This window comes from Anopheles nili, chromosome 2 (assembly GCF_943737925.1).
Source record: "Anopheles nili chromosome 2, idAnoNiliSN_F5_01, whole genome shotgun sequence".
Classification (NCBI taxonomy): Eukaryota; Metazoa; Arthropoda; class Insecta; order Diptera; family Culicidae; genus Anopheles; species Anopheles nili.
In genome coordinates, this window is record NC_071291.1 from 69720561 (window position 1) to 69736457 (window position 15897).

Genomic DNA, 15897 nt, shown 5'->3' on the forward strand with positions numbered 1-15897 from the left:
GGTGGGCGGTGGGTTTGCTGGATTGCTAACGGAAAAACTTTGAGCCCCAAAACGGCACGCAAAACGTACAGCCACTTCGTTTGCATAACAATCGCGGAATTAACCCACGACGCGCGGCGTCTTTGCGGCGTGTTGTAAAGCGGAGACGCAGGCGCGCCCGCTGGAAACTGGATGTGGGTGGAAAAATGCGAAGCTGCGTATTGTGGGAGCCATTTCAAATGCCTTTGGATGGGGCATCGTGTAGCTAAGATATTTGAACGCTTAAAAATCAGACTGAGAACTTTTGCAAGTTGGTAACAAGAGACGTGGGGTACAAATTTTGCGCCAAGGCACATTAGCATGGCCCATTTTGGGCCGTTTTTGTATGTAAAATGAAAAAGAGCATCCGCCGGCAAAAAGAAAATGCTGTTCTTGGTTTGTTTATAGTGTCTTGTTGATTGTTTCAAGCAATCATGCTCACACAATACTAAAAACGTCCATTTACTAAGACACAAATCAGTGCGTAAATCACACGCGATAAATTTAAACTAAAATAAATTTCCCAATCAACTCCGCCCGGGCGGTGCTTATCATAGCGAATAACTTAAAAAAAGACAATAATCCTTCCAAGATGGGTTCGCCTTTTTCCCGCGCCGCCTGTTTGTATATCATCATTAGCTCGGAACAGATAGCAAAGTCATAAAAAATACCCCAACAAAACAGGCAGTAAAGTTAATTACTTTGGCGAGCGCCAAAAAAAAAATGGCTTCCCCTGGTCTCCGTTTTTCCACCACGCCGATCCACGCACCGGCTGGTTGCGTTTGTGAGTGGGCGGGTGTGTGTGGGTGTGAGTGTAATTTTTCATAAATATTGCAACGCGGTTCCCGCTGGAAAGTCGCGCTTGTTTCCTGCGTGTTACTTCTTAATTTATTCCTAATTGTAATCACACCCATCTCTTCCCGACCACCCATTTTTGGGTGCCGGGAGTTTGGTGCGTGCTTGTAATAAAACTTCCCTCAAAAGCCGTTTTCCCGCCCGCGCAACGGTGGCTTTTCTCGCCCACAGGCACCGTGATTGTATCGATGTCTCATTTTTCGCACTCTCGGGCTGCATCGCTCACACAATTGCTGTCGTTTTCCCGAGGAAGACGAAATAAGGTAGGGAAAAAGAAGCGAGAAAAAGAAGAGCACACCCGTCGCAGAGAAGAAACCGAACAGCTTAATTCCAGTTCCGGAATGGGAGCCGCAGGGAGCAAAGAAGAGGTAGCACAAGTGAAGGAAAAACAACAAGCGCAAAAGGAGCGAAAAAAAAACCACACACCAGATATAAATCGGCTGCACAAATCTCGGCGACGTCGCACTTTCCTTTTCGTAGCGGGTGAGTTTTCCCATCGTGCGCCGTTCCCATATTCTCATCATCATCAACCATTAGCCTCCGATGGGGCACGCCAGCGGTTTTTCCGTGTCACCGCACCACGGCCACGGGAACCGTTTCCGGGTGGGCTTTTCTTCGTGTTCTTCCCCACGTCAGCGTGCGGTCGGTGCGTGAGATGATAAACTTTCCCAGATATTGCCACATTTTCCTGGCCCACATGGTCGGTACCCGTGTCTCACCCAACCCAAGGAAACGATGGCGCACATTGCTTTGATGAATTCATTCGTTCCGCCACCACGTGCCGTCGTCCTGACACGAGACACGTTGTGTCGTTTTTCACGGCATCTTGGTTGGTTTTCTACGGGGGCTTTTTTTTTTCGTACGCACGTATAGGATTGTCTGCGGGATTCTTCTATCCCATTCTCACGTCACAACATGCGCCGTAAGGTGGGGCTGATGGGGAGCAAAAAAAAAACTTATTGTCCTTATTCCGTTGTTCGGGATTTCGCGGTACACTCTCGGTACAGGCCGCCCTGCTTGCACCTAATCGCGTCTAATTCATTCTCGCACATCACATCCTAGGCGGAAAGCGTGGCACTGAACCTATGCCGATCGTCCTGACACACCTTGCGGTGACGGGAATTGGGAGTTTTTCGTTTTACTTCTACCCATGGCTCATCCATCATACAGAAGGAAGCACCAGGACAGCAGAAATACATACGCCGCATAAATTGTCCCCCGAAACGATTCGTCGCGTGCTTCAGCGTTTCTCTTCCCACTGTCACTCGCTGCTTCGAGCGGATCCATCACGGGATGGTTTTATCCCGCACGCTTTCATTCGCGACGGCAAGGAAAAGAACGAACGCTCACGGGACGAATTCCGAGAGTTCTGTTGCAAGGTTCTTCAATTTTTCGTGTGATAAGACCACAAACGCGAAGCAGAAACGCATAAGGACTGAGTAGGGCGATAACGCAAGGACGATGCTGGCAGAGGCGCAGAACATTCATCACGAAAATGTCATCTTTTAGGGCTGGCGCAAACGCGATCGGTGATGGTGTGATGGCCCCACGCGAGGAGGTGTAAGAAGGCATAAATATTAACACACCGACGCCAACGCCTGCAGGCGAAGCGATGCGAAGGCTCACATGCGTCCAGATGGTACGCGTCGGTGTACCGACAATAAGGATAATTTAGCTCGAATCCGTACCACCCGCTCTTGGGACGGAAACGATGGCGCTTCTTCGGTCTGTCGTGTACAGAGACGAGACGTCTTCGAGCACGGTGAAATCGTCCTCTCGGTGCGAGAAACAATGCTGCAGTGAAGGGCGGAAAATTGTGCCGGGGAAAACTTGCACCGAAAGTCCGTAAGATTAGCCGGGCTCGTCGGAGCGACGGCATGACTTTAGGTGATAGTGTGACGAAATTTGCAGCTTTTATGCTCAGCCTAGCTCAGGAGCATGCATTTTTATGCATGGATCGGATTATGAATGAGTAATAAGCAGACCATGAACGCTTTCGCTCCGACCAGGACGCTTCGAAGCTATGCAGGAGCACCATTTCGAGCTGAGAAAGGTTCTAAGGGCTCTTAAACCGGATTTAAGGAAAACATGCAGCCAGTATTGCATAAGAAGGAGCTCTGATTTCCACATAATTGAGCCTTGCAAATGGATGATGTTATACACGATTAAATTGAGCGCTTATTTTATACTGCCAAAGCGAACAAAGGGAGCAAATAAACCGATTCCAAACCTCGTTGTAATAGCGCAATTCGGGTCGAAACTATACCTGAACCTCGGCCACGGATTAAGGCCACCCTTTTCCCCCGTTCCTATTATGAAGGCACGGAAACTTTACGACCTTGGGAAATGGATTGCGACCGGCAAAAACCCCACAGAACCCGTAGTGTAATGTAAAGCGTGAGCGCAACGTGCGGCCCGGCGGATATAAATAGACAGCGGAAAAACGTAAATTATATTTCAAAATTTATGCAAATTATAATATTCTCCAGCCAAATCCAGCTGGCACGGTGCGCTTCTCACTTGGGGCGAAGCTGGCGCTCGATGGTGATGGTAGTTTTTCACGCAAATTCCGTTCCATTCCTTTGTCCAAGAACTAACCAACGGACAAAGCGAAGAAAAGCCGCTCGCCTCGCTGGGGCAACGGATTCGGTTCTCACATTCCGCCAGTGGATCAAATACGTATTCAAGCGGAGCAAATTGGGGACGAAAAGGAAGTGCAAGAGAGAGAGAGAGAGAGAGAGAGAGAGAGAAAAATGGCAAATTTCAAAAAGTTTCTCCATCTTTCCAAAGCGCATCGGAGCGAAGCAAAACGGGCCATTTCCATTTCGTTTACATGCAGCTCATAGCGCCAATACATCGCTCATCCGACCGGGCGTTTGCACCACTTCACATCCAAAGGTATGGTTGAATTGTGGGGATTTCGCCGTGGCCCGACTCCATCGCGATTAAATGCATCGTGATTTCTCGTTTCGCTCCCTGCCTGGTTTTCACGCGCCACGAAGGACACCCACCCACGTTTGCACGCGCGAGATGATAATACGTTTCGAGCTCGTTATTAACACCTTTAATGAGCTTCGGCATCCTTGCCGGTGTCGCGGATGGTGGCAAAATTTCCACATAACTTCTTCACACTTTCGCGATGGTGTTGGTGTTCGTACAAAGGAGTAAAAAAAAAGTGAGCATCACTGGACCGAATTCTCACATGATCCGGAGCTTTATCGTCATCATCGCCCGCATAAGTAGCACTGAAACCGTTTCGAGTTCCCGGTGGTGATGAGACAGAAGAAGGTGAGACGAAAGCAAAAAAAAAATGAACACCCGACAGGGCGGAATTTATTTTTCATTATTATACCCTTTCCCGTTCCCAGTTCCCGTTCACCATCGCACCCATATCCAGCGGTGCAGGATATGCTCCAATAACAGTTTCATTTTCATCATCACCCCTTCCGTAAGCTCCCACTTGCCTCCCACTATTCCCAATCCCTGGCTCCACATTTGCATCCGATGGCGGTGTGACGTTTATTTATCGTCGTTAGGATTCATATAAAATTAATTAAAATACTGCTCCATTATTTATTGCACCGCGAGAGCGTGTGATATTTGCGTGGCCCCGTCGCTTTGAGCTGGTGGGAGGATGAAATCGCACGTATTCCTTTTTTTTTATTGTTATAGTAACCATCCACACGGTTGATGGACCGTTGTGCCGCGCGCAGACGAGACTTGAGTTGGTGCGAGGAAAAGTGCAAAAAGTAGCTCATCTCCTGACGAACTGGGAAAAAAAATGCGCTCCTAAACCCAGCCCCGACATAGTGAAACCATCAACTTTATGATCCGTGTGAGTAGAGACCGGCTATGGGACGATGGGAGTGTCCCCGGAGAACGAGTGGGGATTGTTTTTATTCAGCCTTCACCCCCCCCCCCCCCCCAACCACCTACCCCCTCGTACTAGAACCCCACTAGTTCGTTCGTTCGCCCGGGGCAATTTTACTGGTTTATTTTTATGTTCTTTTCCCGGTCCCGGGGTTTTCCCTGGCTGCTTTGGTTTGGTTTGAAGGTTTTCCCGGGGTTTTGTGCTTTTTTTTTGTTTTTGTTTGCACCACCGCTGCTGCCCTCGTATCGGAAGATCCATTTACTAGCTGTACCTTCCCGGCGAGGCTCAACATTCGCGCTAATCCATCCCCCGTTTTCCCATTCACCGTTGCGTCGTTCCCGACGGTCGCGCACGAATGCAACAATTTTTATGCTGACAACACTTGGTCGCACACTTTATTACAAAGTGTCGGACGGGACACTAACAAAAGCACCGACGGCGGGAGGTGGAGAGCAAAAAAAAATAGCTACATCGCCACCCCGCGAATAACACGACACGAGCCGCGACAACTCCAAACTGGAGCCTTTTATTGCCCTGACCTACGCACACTCTTCAGCAACAACAGCAGCAAACAAGCAACAGAAAAAAAGGAATCCTTGCAACAAATACCCAACCGTGCGGCAACGGCACGGAGAATGTCCCCGCGCGTGCTGGAGCCTTTTTATAAGGGGATTTTTCCTCGGCCATCCGCCACCCTTGACACGTCCTTCAGTGAGTCCCTGTGTGTGTGTGTCAGTGAGGGGGAGTTTTTTTTTTTTAAGGGATGATCTAGTGGCCATATATCCCCGGCTCAAGCGCCTGTCCGGGACGACCATTAACAGATGCATACCGGTGGCCATTCTGTGGCTGCGTCGGGGAGAATAAACTAGTTAAAAGATTGATGGTGCGCTACGCCGCTGGAGTGTAAAACTGGTCAAGCGCCACCGAATGGGTCGTAGGGCGACACATAGAATCAACTCTCGGGGGCGTTTTATGGGCTTCCCTTCGCGCGCGCATTCCCGGGACACTAACGAGCGCTGGAGAATAAATATGTTACATTTTGTGGGGAAAATACAAGTGAGAGACACATAGAAAGAGAGAGAGAAAAAAATGACCGAAAAGAACGCGCATTTGGAGCGTGTTTAATAGCATCGGTTGATTTTGCTTCTTCAGTGCATTTCGGGAAAATGAACCCACGACGAAATAATGGTACACCGGAAGGGTCCTAAAATAATGGCGAAATAGCAGCAAGAACAAAAAAAAATAGAAGGATACTCGACCGGTCATACCGGAAAGTGTTGATTTTCATTCATTTCGCACCCAGCGTGACCTCGTTTCGGGAACGAACCGCGTCCTGCTCATCATTTTATCGTTTCGCTAAGTGGCCAAATTAACCCAACACCACAAAGCCGGTACACAGCGAAAAGCAACGCGAACGGGCAAGAAGAATGAGAAGCAAGAGGGCAAAATTAAAAACAGACGGGTGGATAAACAAGCCCATGGAATTATAAATGTCGAAAGCGCCCAGTAGAGAATAACGAACGCGCAAAAAAGAACCATAACGAGAAGTTTAAACGTCAAGAGGAAGTCCTGGTCATGTCGCGAGGGACAGTGTGTAAATGAGCGAAAAAGGGACGAAAAGAAAATCCAAAAACAAAAGAGTTAGTGCTCACGTAATGCGATACTTAAACTCAACTCGAGTGAGTCACAATTAAATAAAACTCACACACAAAAAAAAAAGAAACGGATTAAGCAAAAGGTCAAACGAACCAGAGCGAGTGACAACCGTTAGAAAATAGTGGGTAGTGGTGGAAAAATCATGACGGGCAAGAGACGGCAAGAAAAACACCGTTCGACGAACTTGAGCGCGAGGTATAAACGCGAGGCGAGTTAAAACTGTACCGTGGAAGTAATTAAAAAAACCAAAGCGTACTAGATGAGCAATCGTCCTCGATCCAGCGGCGCCTTGCACAGAGACAACACGGTGTTGACACGGTAACGGTCGACGACGTCCGGGTGGATCCTTTTCCGCTGCAGCGCCCGGTATTGAATAGCACGGGGGAAAAGTTTTCCAAATTGAAAGAAAAACCAGCCACGGGAGAGAGAGAGATAAAAAAACCGTCCCCATGGCGTTGGTGTGTCTTCTGGCGCTCACTTCACCCGTTCCAGGGTAGAGACCCGGATGAGGTTGAGGTTGGTTTAGTTTCCATAATTCAATTGCGCTGCCGTCGCCAGAAGGACTCGGTCTTGCGGGTGCACCGATGGCGGACGATCCTGTCCAGGATAATCGAGTACAATTAAGGACAAACCCGGTAACTAATCCCGCTCGGTGCGCGCGTGAGAACAGTGCCGGAATCTTACACCGGACTGAGCGGGAGAAGTCATTCTGCTTGCCGTACCAATTCCGGCTGCTAATTCTTAAAATAACGAAATTGCTCGTCGTTGGACCCCGGGGCAAATTCCAGCGTATTCCCTCGCCGTTCGGTGGAATTGGAAGAGGGTGAGCGAAAATAAAACAAAAAAAACCATCCCACTGCGACCGGGTGGGCGATCAATCGATCGAAAACGAAAAGCTATCCGATTCCGTCTAATCACGTCCCCAAGACGATGGGAAGAAGGCATGAAAAAAAAAAGAAACGCATAATTTTCCCGACCCTTCCCACGAACGGGTGTGCGCTTTCGTACGGAAAATCTCATTCCTCGTAAAGCTCATTTTTTTTTTGTCTTCAGTCGCCGTTCGCTCTAATACACCCACAAACGAGTCACCGTCATCCGGCAGTGAAGCGTTTCCGGTGCAAATACGAAGCTGGGAAATTCTTTCACCATTCTGCAACCCGAACGCCCCCGAGATGAACCCGCCCGCGTAATAAAGCTACGCATGCCACGGGGAAACTTTTCGGCCCAAAAATCAACACTTGCCGTCCCTTTTTCCTTCCGTTTTTTTATCGCCGACAGCATCACACGCACATATTTTACGCCCGCTACTGGTGTGGGTGGTCTTTTTTTCTTTCTCTCTTAAGTGGAATGGGGGAAAAAAACCCATCTAGATTTCAAACCACCCGTGCTTAGGACGGCGAGGTGAAAGCTCCGTCGTCGGCAGGAAGGCTTCCATTTTTTTACTCGACACTCTGCGCAATTGGTGGCAAAAAAATATCCAAGCGAAAAAATCAACATCAATACACGCACACGCCAGCTGAACGAAACCAACAACAACAACAACAAAAAACGCCACTTCCGGTGAAGATTTCCTCCCATCTCAAAACCCAAACGGCGCAAGACGGTGGATTTATTTACTGAGAAATCGGTTTCCGCTATCGCTGGCACCGGATCGGTGCGTGTTATCGCGGTCGGGAGAGGTTTTCTTTTCCGTTTTTTTTTGCTTTCTCTCTAACCCTCTTTTTGGTTCTCGGTTTTGTTTTCGCCAGCCCCCATCCCGAGCGTGTCTTTATTTTATTGCAATCCTTCTCCACCGGGGCCGCCTTTGAACCGTCGTCATCCATTCGAGCGGGCATAATCCGGTGGAAAGTGCCGGCGAACCGGCGCACGGACATCCGATCAGACCGCGAGATGTTTCCAACCCACCACCCCCTCTACTCTCCTCCCTCCATCCTCCAACAAAAAAGGGGGTTGACGTCGCAAGCCGATCGACGGTGGCCCGAAGAACAAAGAAGGATATCGCGCTGGGCGATTATTGTTTCACTACTTCTTCCTTTTCGTCCTCGGAAACGTCCTCATTCAAGAACGCTCCCGGTATCGTGCGTGCGTGCGTGCGTGCGTGCATGTTCGTTTGCGGAAACCATCGCCAGTGGGTGTATCGGGTAATAGACGGCCGGTTGGGAGGAAGTGTGAGCGAAAAAAAAAACGCTCCTACCAAACCATTCACACGCGTCTCCTTTGTCCACCGCAAATCGCACTCGATCGAAGCGCCTACCGGCCAATACCGAAAAGGGTCCTTCCCCCCCCCACACGGTTCGGTAATAAAACAAATTGTGATAAGAGCCCACGCCCTCCTCCCATCTGGTGTGGGTTGACGCGGGAGGAGGACGCATTGAAATGATTTCTTCGGTTGCTAGAGCGAGTTGATAATGCTGATAAAGTGCGTATTTTTGAAGAATCTCGCCGTGTCCCGTCGTTTGTGGGTCGAGAAATCTTGCAGAAATCCTGCCCACCCACGCGGGCCACCCTCGGCTGGCCTAAGGACACCTTCCGGTCGGTGGGCGCGAGGGAAGCAAAATTTATTGCCCAACCTTTTCGCTATCGAGGACGTGGCTCGAGCGAGCGTTTGTCCGGGGATTGCCGATCTGAAAGCGGACCTGCCGCGTCGTGCCGTGCCACGTGGGATGACGCGGACGATTTTATCCTCTCCAAGCACGCGTCCACCGAAATCGACCTCAAACAGCGCCGCGACTTCGGGGTCCCGGGTGCGTACGTGTTCCGGTGTGCCCGAAAGTCCGTGGAAGAAAGCTCACGGGGGGGGGGGGCGCGACAGAAATAAGATTGATGATGGGGCGCCCTTACCGACGCGAAAAACCCTGTGCCGTCCGGCTTTCCCATCACGCAGGGTAAAACCTCCTTCCGTGCATCCCGGGACCGTTTTCCCGGGCCTACGCCAGGTCCCCACCGCGGCCAACGAGCGCGAGCAAATAAAATGGAAAAATATTCCAAAGAGGCGGAAAATTTATATCCTACAAATGTAAATGTTGCGCTCGGCGCGGACACGAACCCGTGGTGGCAAACCTCCGGTGTCGGTTGTGTTCTTGTGCGTAAACTAGCCAGGAAGAGGGTAAGAAAAAGGAAAACACACCGCTGGTTGGCTCCCACCAGGACCAACCAGCACCGTTACGTACTAATTTTTCACCTGCTGCTGCTGCCCGGGACCAGGAGGGTTGAGGCCGTTCACGTGCTGTCCAAAAAACCATATCGCAAGCGCGGTACCTTAATCATTTTCGTTCCAAAAACCACGGCGACGCTGGGGACGTGATGAGGCCGGGTACGACCCACGGAAGGATGCCGCCAGTAATGGCTTTAATTTTGCCACTAAATGGACCTCGTTTATCGGGCACGCGCGGCCATGGGAGTGAAGGCGAGTCCTTGTTTGTTTAACCATTTACACGCGGGAATTTTTCCTCGGGAACGCTTGCTTTTTACGAGCTTTTTCGTTTACGTTCGTGAGTTGAGCGCTCGGGTGTCGGTTTCAACAAAATTCAATACACGGCTCTGCTCGCTGGTAAAACGGTGTAAAGCACAGCTCAAAAGGCATTTCATAAATGCGTGCAGTTCATAAAAAATACGATATGTGAAGCGGTCACACCGCATTGTAGTCATAATCTGAGTCGTAAGCATAAGCAGAAGTGTCGTCTATCGATCGCGCGGCCATCGTCGCCTCGTAGTCACAATCTGAGCCGTAAGCATTAGCAGAAGTGTCGTCTATCGATCGCGCGGCCATCGTCGCCTCGTAGTCATAATCTGAGCCGTAAGCATTAGCAGAAGTGTCGTCTATCGATCGTGCGGCCATCGTCGCCTCGTAGTCATAATCTGAGACGTAAGCATAAGCAGAAGTGTCGTCTATCGATCGTGCGATCACACTGCACCGTAGGTTAAAATTATTATACCTTTGTAAGCAAGATCGTTAGCAAGTGTCTCGGGCCAAGTAGGTATCGAGGGATCCCGAACACATGTCTACGATCAGTTAGTATCGGGAAGCGTATGAATAAACGGCACAGGTGAAGTTAACAAGTGGTTTTATATTGTCACCGCACTCGACAACTTCTCGACGACTTCTCGGACAACTCCCTCTTCTACACCAGGCCTGACGACGCTCCTGGCCAGACGCTGCTTTCTACATCTGGTGACAGCGGTAAAGGTAGGTAAAGAGGTAGGTATAAGTAGATTAAAAATATAATATATACATAAGATTAATAGATAATCCGAAACACAGCTCCTGTGCAAGTGAAAACCGCAATCGGTAGTGAAACAAAAGTGCGTTTGCGTAATTCCGGATGAGCGAAAGAGTATTTGCTCTGCGAGGCCGCTACGTCCGGGTAAATACCGAACGTAATTCTGAAAAGTTGGTTGCGGATCAGCCCTCGAGTTCAACTCCAGTGCTATCGTCGACACTGAACGATCAGTCTCGAGACTGCCGCAAAAACCTGCAAAGCTTCAAGCAGTACTTAAAGGCCTTAAAGCAAGACTTTGCCAACCATAGTCTCAAAATAGAGAGAGCACTAAACCTCTCTACAGAAAAAATGGCTTATGAATTTCCAATGGAACGGGCGATCAAATGTATCCCCGAATATCGCGGTGTCGCCGCCGAGCTTGATGGTTTTCTTCACCAGGCGGACTGTTTTGCGTCCCAAATACCTGAGGGTGAGCCTGAAGAACCACTAATACAGGTGGTTATGATGAAATTAAAAGGGCCTGCTGCCTCTTATTTTTCACGAGTGTACAGTGAATCGTGGGACGAAGTTAGAAGGAAGATAAATAAGTATTTTGGGGAACAAGTGAGGTTGGAAGAAATTTTTCACCAAGTGGAAACACTACAACAAAACCACCGTGAAAAATTTACTTCGTACAAGGAAAGAGTTTTGAAAATAAAAGACCACATCGATAACTACGATGAAAGTCTCAATGAGCAATCATATGCATATAGGAACCTCAGAATTCATTTTTTGGCTGGGCTTCGGGATCGTAGCCTGATAAATATTGCTAGAAGCAATAAAAATCTTCCTTTAGAACAGTTGCTTGACATGCTTGAGGAAGAATGTGCAATGGCCGAGCAAATATCTCAGATAGAAAAGCGGCTACCGAAGCAACCGCCCATGTTCACAAATCATTCGAATAGCAATAGCTATCGTAATAGATCGAACAATAGGTTCTTCAATAGCAGCAATGAGAGATGGCAAAGCCACTACCAACACTCAAACCCACCACCATGGCATAACTATTCAGTACCGAATCAGCAAAATTATAGTGGGTCATATTTGAATCCGCATGTTTCGCAATATACACCCGACTCATTTTCGCAATTTCAGCCAAATAACATTTCGCACTCCTTTTTGCCCGCACACAATTCTACAACGAATGTGATGCACGAAAAACCATTGCATTTGCAAAACCCTATGGAGTATCAGACACATAAACGACCCTTTCAAAATAATTATAACCGGACTGCAATTAATAAAAATCATCCAAAAAACTAGATGTAGGGGGTCTGATAAATAGCCACCTTGCCAGTCCCCCGAAAATTAAACCAATTTTTTTAAATCATCAACAAGAATTCCTTACGAAACCAAATCAAACAAACGGTAATAATATACCCAAGAAAACTAGTATCGAGCACAACGAAGTTCTTAAGATCAATTGCGCGAATAATAACATTTTTTTTGTACGGGTCTCCACAACAACCGTTCGGAGCGAGATTTTGGACTATGTACTCGACTCAGGTGCCGGCTACAACCTATTAAGCTGGGAGTTAGCAGTACGACTAGGAGAAGAAGTAATTGATAAACAGGATAGAATAAAACTTTCTGGTTTCAACGGAACTCAATCCGAAACAGAAGGTTCAATCCTGGCAAAATTGCATATTGGCGAGTCAATTTATGATGTTAAATTCTTCATCATAAAAAAACTTCTCGTACCAGGCATCTTAGGAGCTCCGTTTTTAAAAAAATACATGATCACTATAAGCGAAAATTTTGAAACTATTACTTTAAAAAAATCAAACGCAAAAGATGACAATTGTGATAAGGCTAACGGGATCATTCTAAGCCAAGCAAATATGGCAAACATAATCGAAAAGGAAACGCAATCGATAGCTGCATCTACGTTCCCAAAAGAACCAATCGAACACAAATTAGCAAGTTTTTCAAAACTAGACGAAAAAAACCTAGACTATGATATTTTGGAAATGAAGCAGAAAAGCCACGTGTACGGAGAAAACCGCTTAAACATGCTTTCAAAAAAAATTGATCTTAGCCACGTCACTGAAAACGAACGTAACGATTTGTTGAAAATTCTCGATAAACATAGTGAACAATTTTTTTTAGACGGTGATAAACTGACGGTCACCGGGGCTACATGTCACGAAATTGAAACCTCCACCAACATTCCTATAAATAAAAGACAATATAGATTCCCAGCAGCTATCACTTCTCAAATAAAAGAACAAATTGAAGAAATGCTTGCTCAAGGAATAATTAAACCTAGCAACAGCCCCTGGAATGCCCCCGTTCTATGTGTGCCAAAAAAACCGGACGAAAACGGACAAGTTCGCTACAGGATTGTAGTCGACTACAGAGCTTTGAACACGATAACTAAATCTTTTGTATTTCCAATTCCCTTAATTGATGACATTTTAAGTAATCTAGGAGACAGTCAATTCTTTTCAACAATAGATTTAAAATCAGGATTTTATCAAGTGCCAATTCATCCTAGAGATGCTGAAAAAACTGCATTCTCTACACCGACTGGTCATTACGAATTTACACGAATGCCGATGGGCCTTAAAAATAGTCCATCGACTTTCCAAAAACTTATGAATTCTGTTCTGTACGAGCTTGGAGACATTAGAGCCGTTGTCTACCTGGATGACATTATAATTTCAGGGAGAACAGTAGAAGAACATAATGAAAATCTTTTGAAAGTTCTGAATGGTCTTAGAGCTCATAACTTAAAATTGGAACCGGAAAAATGCAAATTGCTTAAGAAAGAAATTCAATATTTGGGACATGTTATAAACAAGCAGGGAATAAAACCAACCAGGGCCGCAATAAAAGCAATTGCAGACATGAAGCACCCTCGAACCGTAAAAGAAGTTCGATCATTCTTAGGCACAATCAACTTTTACGCAAAATTTATACCAAATGTGTCTGATAGGCGGGAACCTCTTAATGCATTGCTAAGGAAGAACGCCACATTCATGTGGTCTCCCGAATGTGACATCGCATTCCAGGATTTAAAAAACTGCCTTGTATCAGAACCTTTGCTAGTAAGACCCGACTACAAAAACACCTTTGTTATAACAACCGATGCGAGTAACTACGCCATTGGAGCTGTGTTATCAAACGAAAACAATATCGAAATGCCCATAGCATATGCAAGTAGATCTCTGGCGCCAGCTGAAAAGCGATATCATGCAATTGAGAAAGAACTACTCGCAATCGTATGGGCGACCGATTATTTTAAGCAATATATTTTTGGCCAAAAATTTATAATCTATACGGATCATAGGCCATTAGTATCCATATGGAGATTAAAAGAAACATCTTCAACTCTAACACGATTAAGATTAAGATTACAAGGATTGGATTGCGAAATTCGTTACAAAAAAGGAAAGGAAAACATTGTAGCGGATTTCTTATCCCGTTTACCGGATTACATAGAGACTAAAGAAGAAAATAAACAAGTAATAGGAGTTGTTACTCGGGGCCAAAATAGAAAGCAAGAACTAGACACGGTTAGCTCCGAACAAAACAACCAATACAAATTTGGTGAGAAAAATAATTTGCAAATACCAACGACCCAAACGCACTGGGAAGATTTATTAAAGATAAACGTTGACATTAAACCAACGGAAGCTGAAATACAAAGAAAATGCCAAAGAGCGGAAAAAAAGAAAATAGACAGAACTCGATTAGAAAAATATAATCCCAATTCCGAAAAGACGGAATTGAACTCTAGCGAAATAAAACAAATTTTAAAAGAGTTCCATGACTCTCCTCTAGGTGGACATGTCGGAGCAAGAAGAATGAGAAAAAGAATTGGAGAGCTATTCTTTTGGAAAAAAATGAGAACAGATATAGATAATTATGTAAAGACATGTGATTCATGCCAGAAAAACAAAATTCGAAAAACAAATAAGATCCCAATGAAAATAACCTCAACTTCCAAAGCTCCTTTAGAAAAAATGTTTATAGACGTTGTCGTCCTACCGGAATCAGATACGGGAAACAAATATGGACTAGCAGTACAGGACGACATCTCAAGATATTTAATCGTATTGCCCATGAAAAACCAGGAAGCTTCGACAGTAGCAAAAACCTTTGTCGAGGGGGTAGTCTGTAAATTTGGATCCCCGCTGGAATTAGTTACCGATCAAGGCACAAATTTTATGAGTCAAGTTATGAAAAATATATGTAAACTCCTCAAAATTAAGAAAATAAACACATCCGCGTACCATCCACAAGCTAACCTAGTAGAAAGAGCAAACAGAGAACTTAAAATTTACTTACGCCAGTTCATTGGGCAAAACTCTGCAAATTGGGACCAATTATTACCATTTTTTACGTTTCAATATAATACTACAATAAATTCATCGACTGGATTCACACCATATGAACTGATGTTCGGACGAAAAGCTAGATTACCGACATCTATTTACAACCCAAACACAGGAAATAATTTTTATGGTGAATATTGTGAGCAATTGAAAACAAAATTAAAACAGGTACATCTTCTGGCCAAACAAAATTTGATCATGTCGAAAGAAAAACGTAAAACTATTTATGATCAGGACACTAATCAATGGCAACCAATGTGGGGCGAACTTGTACTAGTCAAGAATACCCCTACGGGAACTGGCCAAAAATTGCAAAATGCTTGGAGAGGTCCTTATGAAGTAGTTGAAATACCAAGCGAGCAGACATGCGTCATTAAAAACGGAAGGAAATTAGAAAAAATTCATGTCAACCGATTAATACGGTACCATGAACGACAGAACTAAATTTAAAAAATAATAATAATAATAAAAGGAAAAAAAATAAATGAATATATAAATAAATACAACGAAATTTTTACTTGGACAATTTGTAGCAATCCTAACTCATATTTTTTTTTTAGAATAACCATTTTACCACCAGAAAAAGGCACAACAAAGTTTCAAAAAAAATGATTTTTGCATGGCTTATAGTTAGCAACATCTGGATATTAGGGTTCGGCCAAACAGAACTTACCCCTGAGAAAACATGGCAGTACTCACTACACGGAACGGAAGTGATACTAGAAGAAATGGGTGAGATTCTAATATCCGAGGGTATGTATAACTTTGAGCTTCATTTAAATATTTCCGGAGTCGATGAGAACATTGAAGAACTGGAAAGAATTTTCCAACATACCACCTTGTTATGCGAAACCCCAGAAAATTCATCCGAGGACATTCCTTGCAATTATAATTTGAA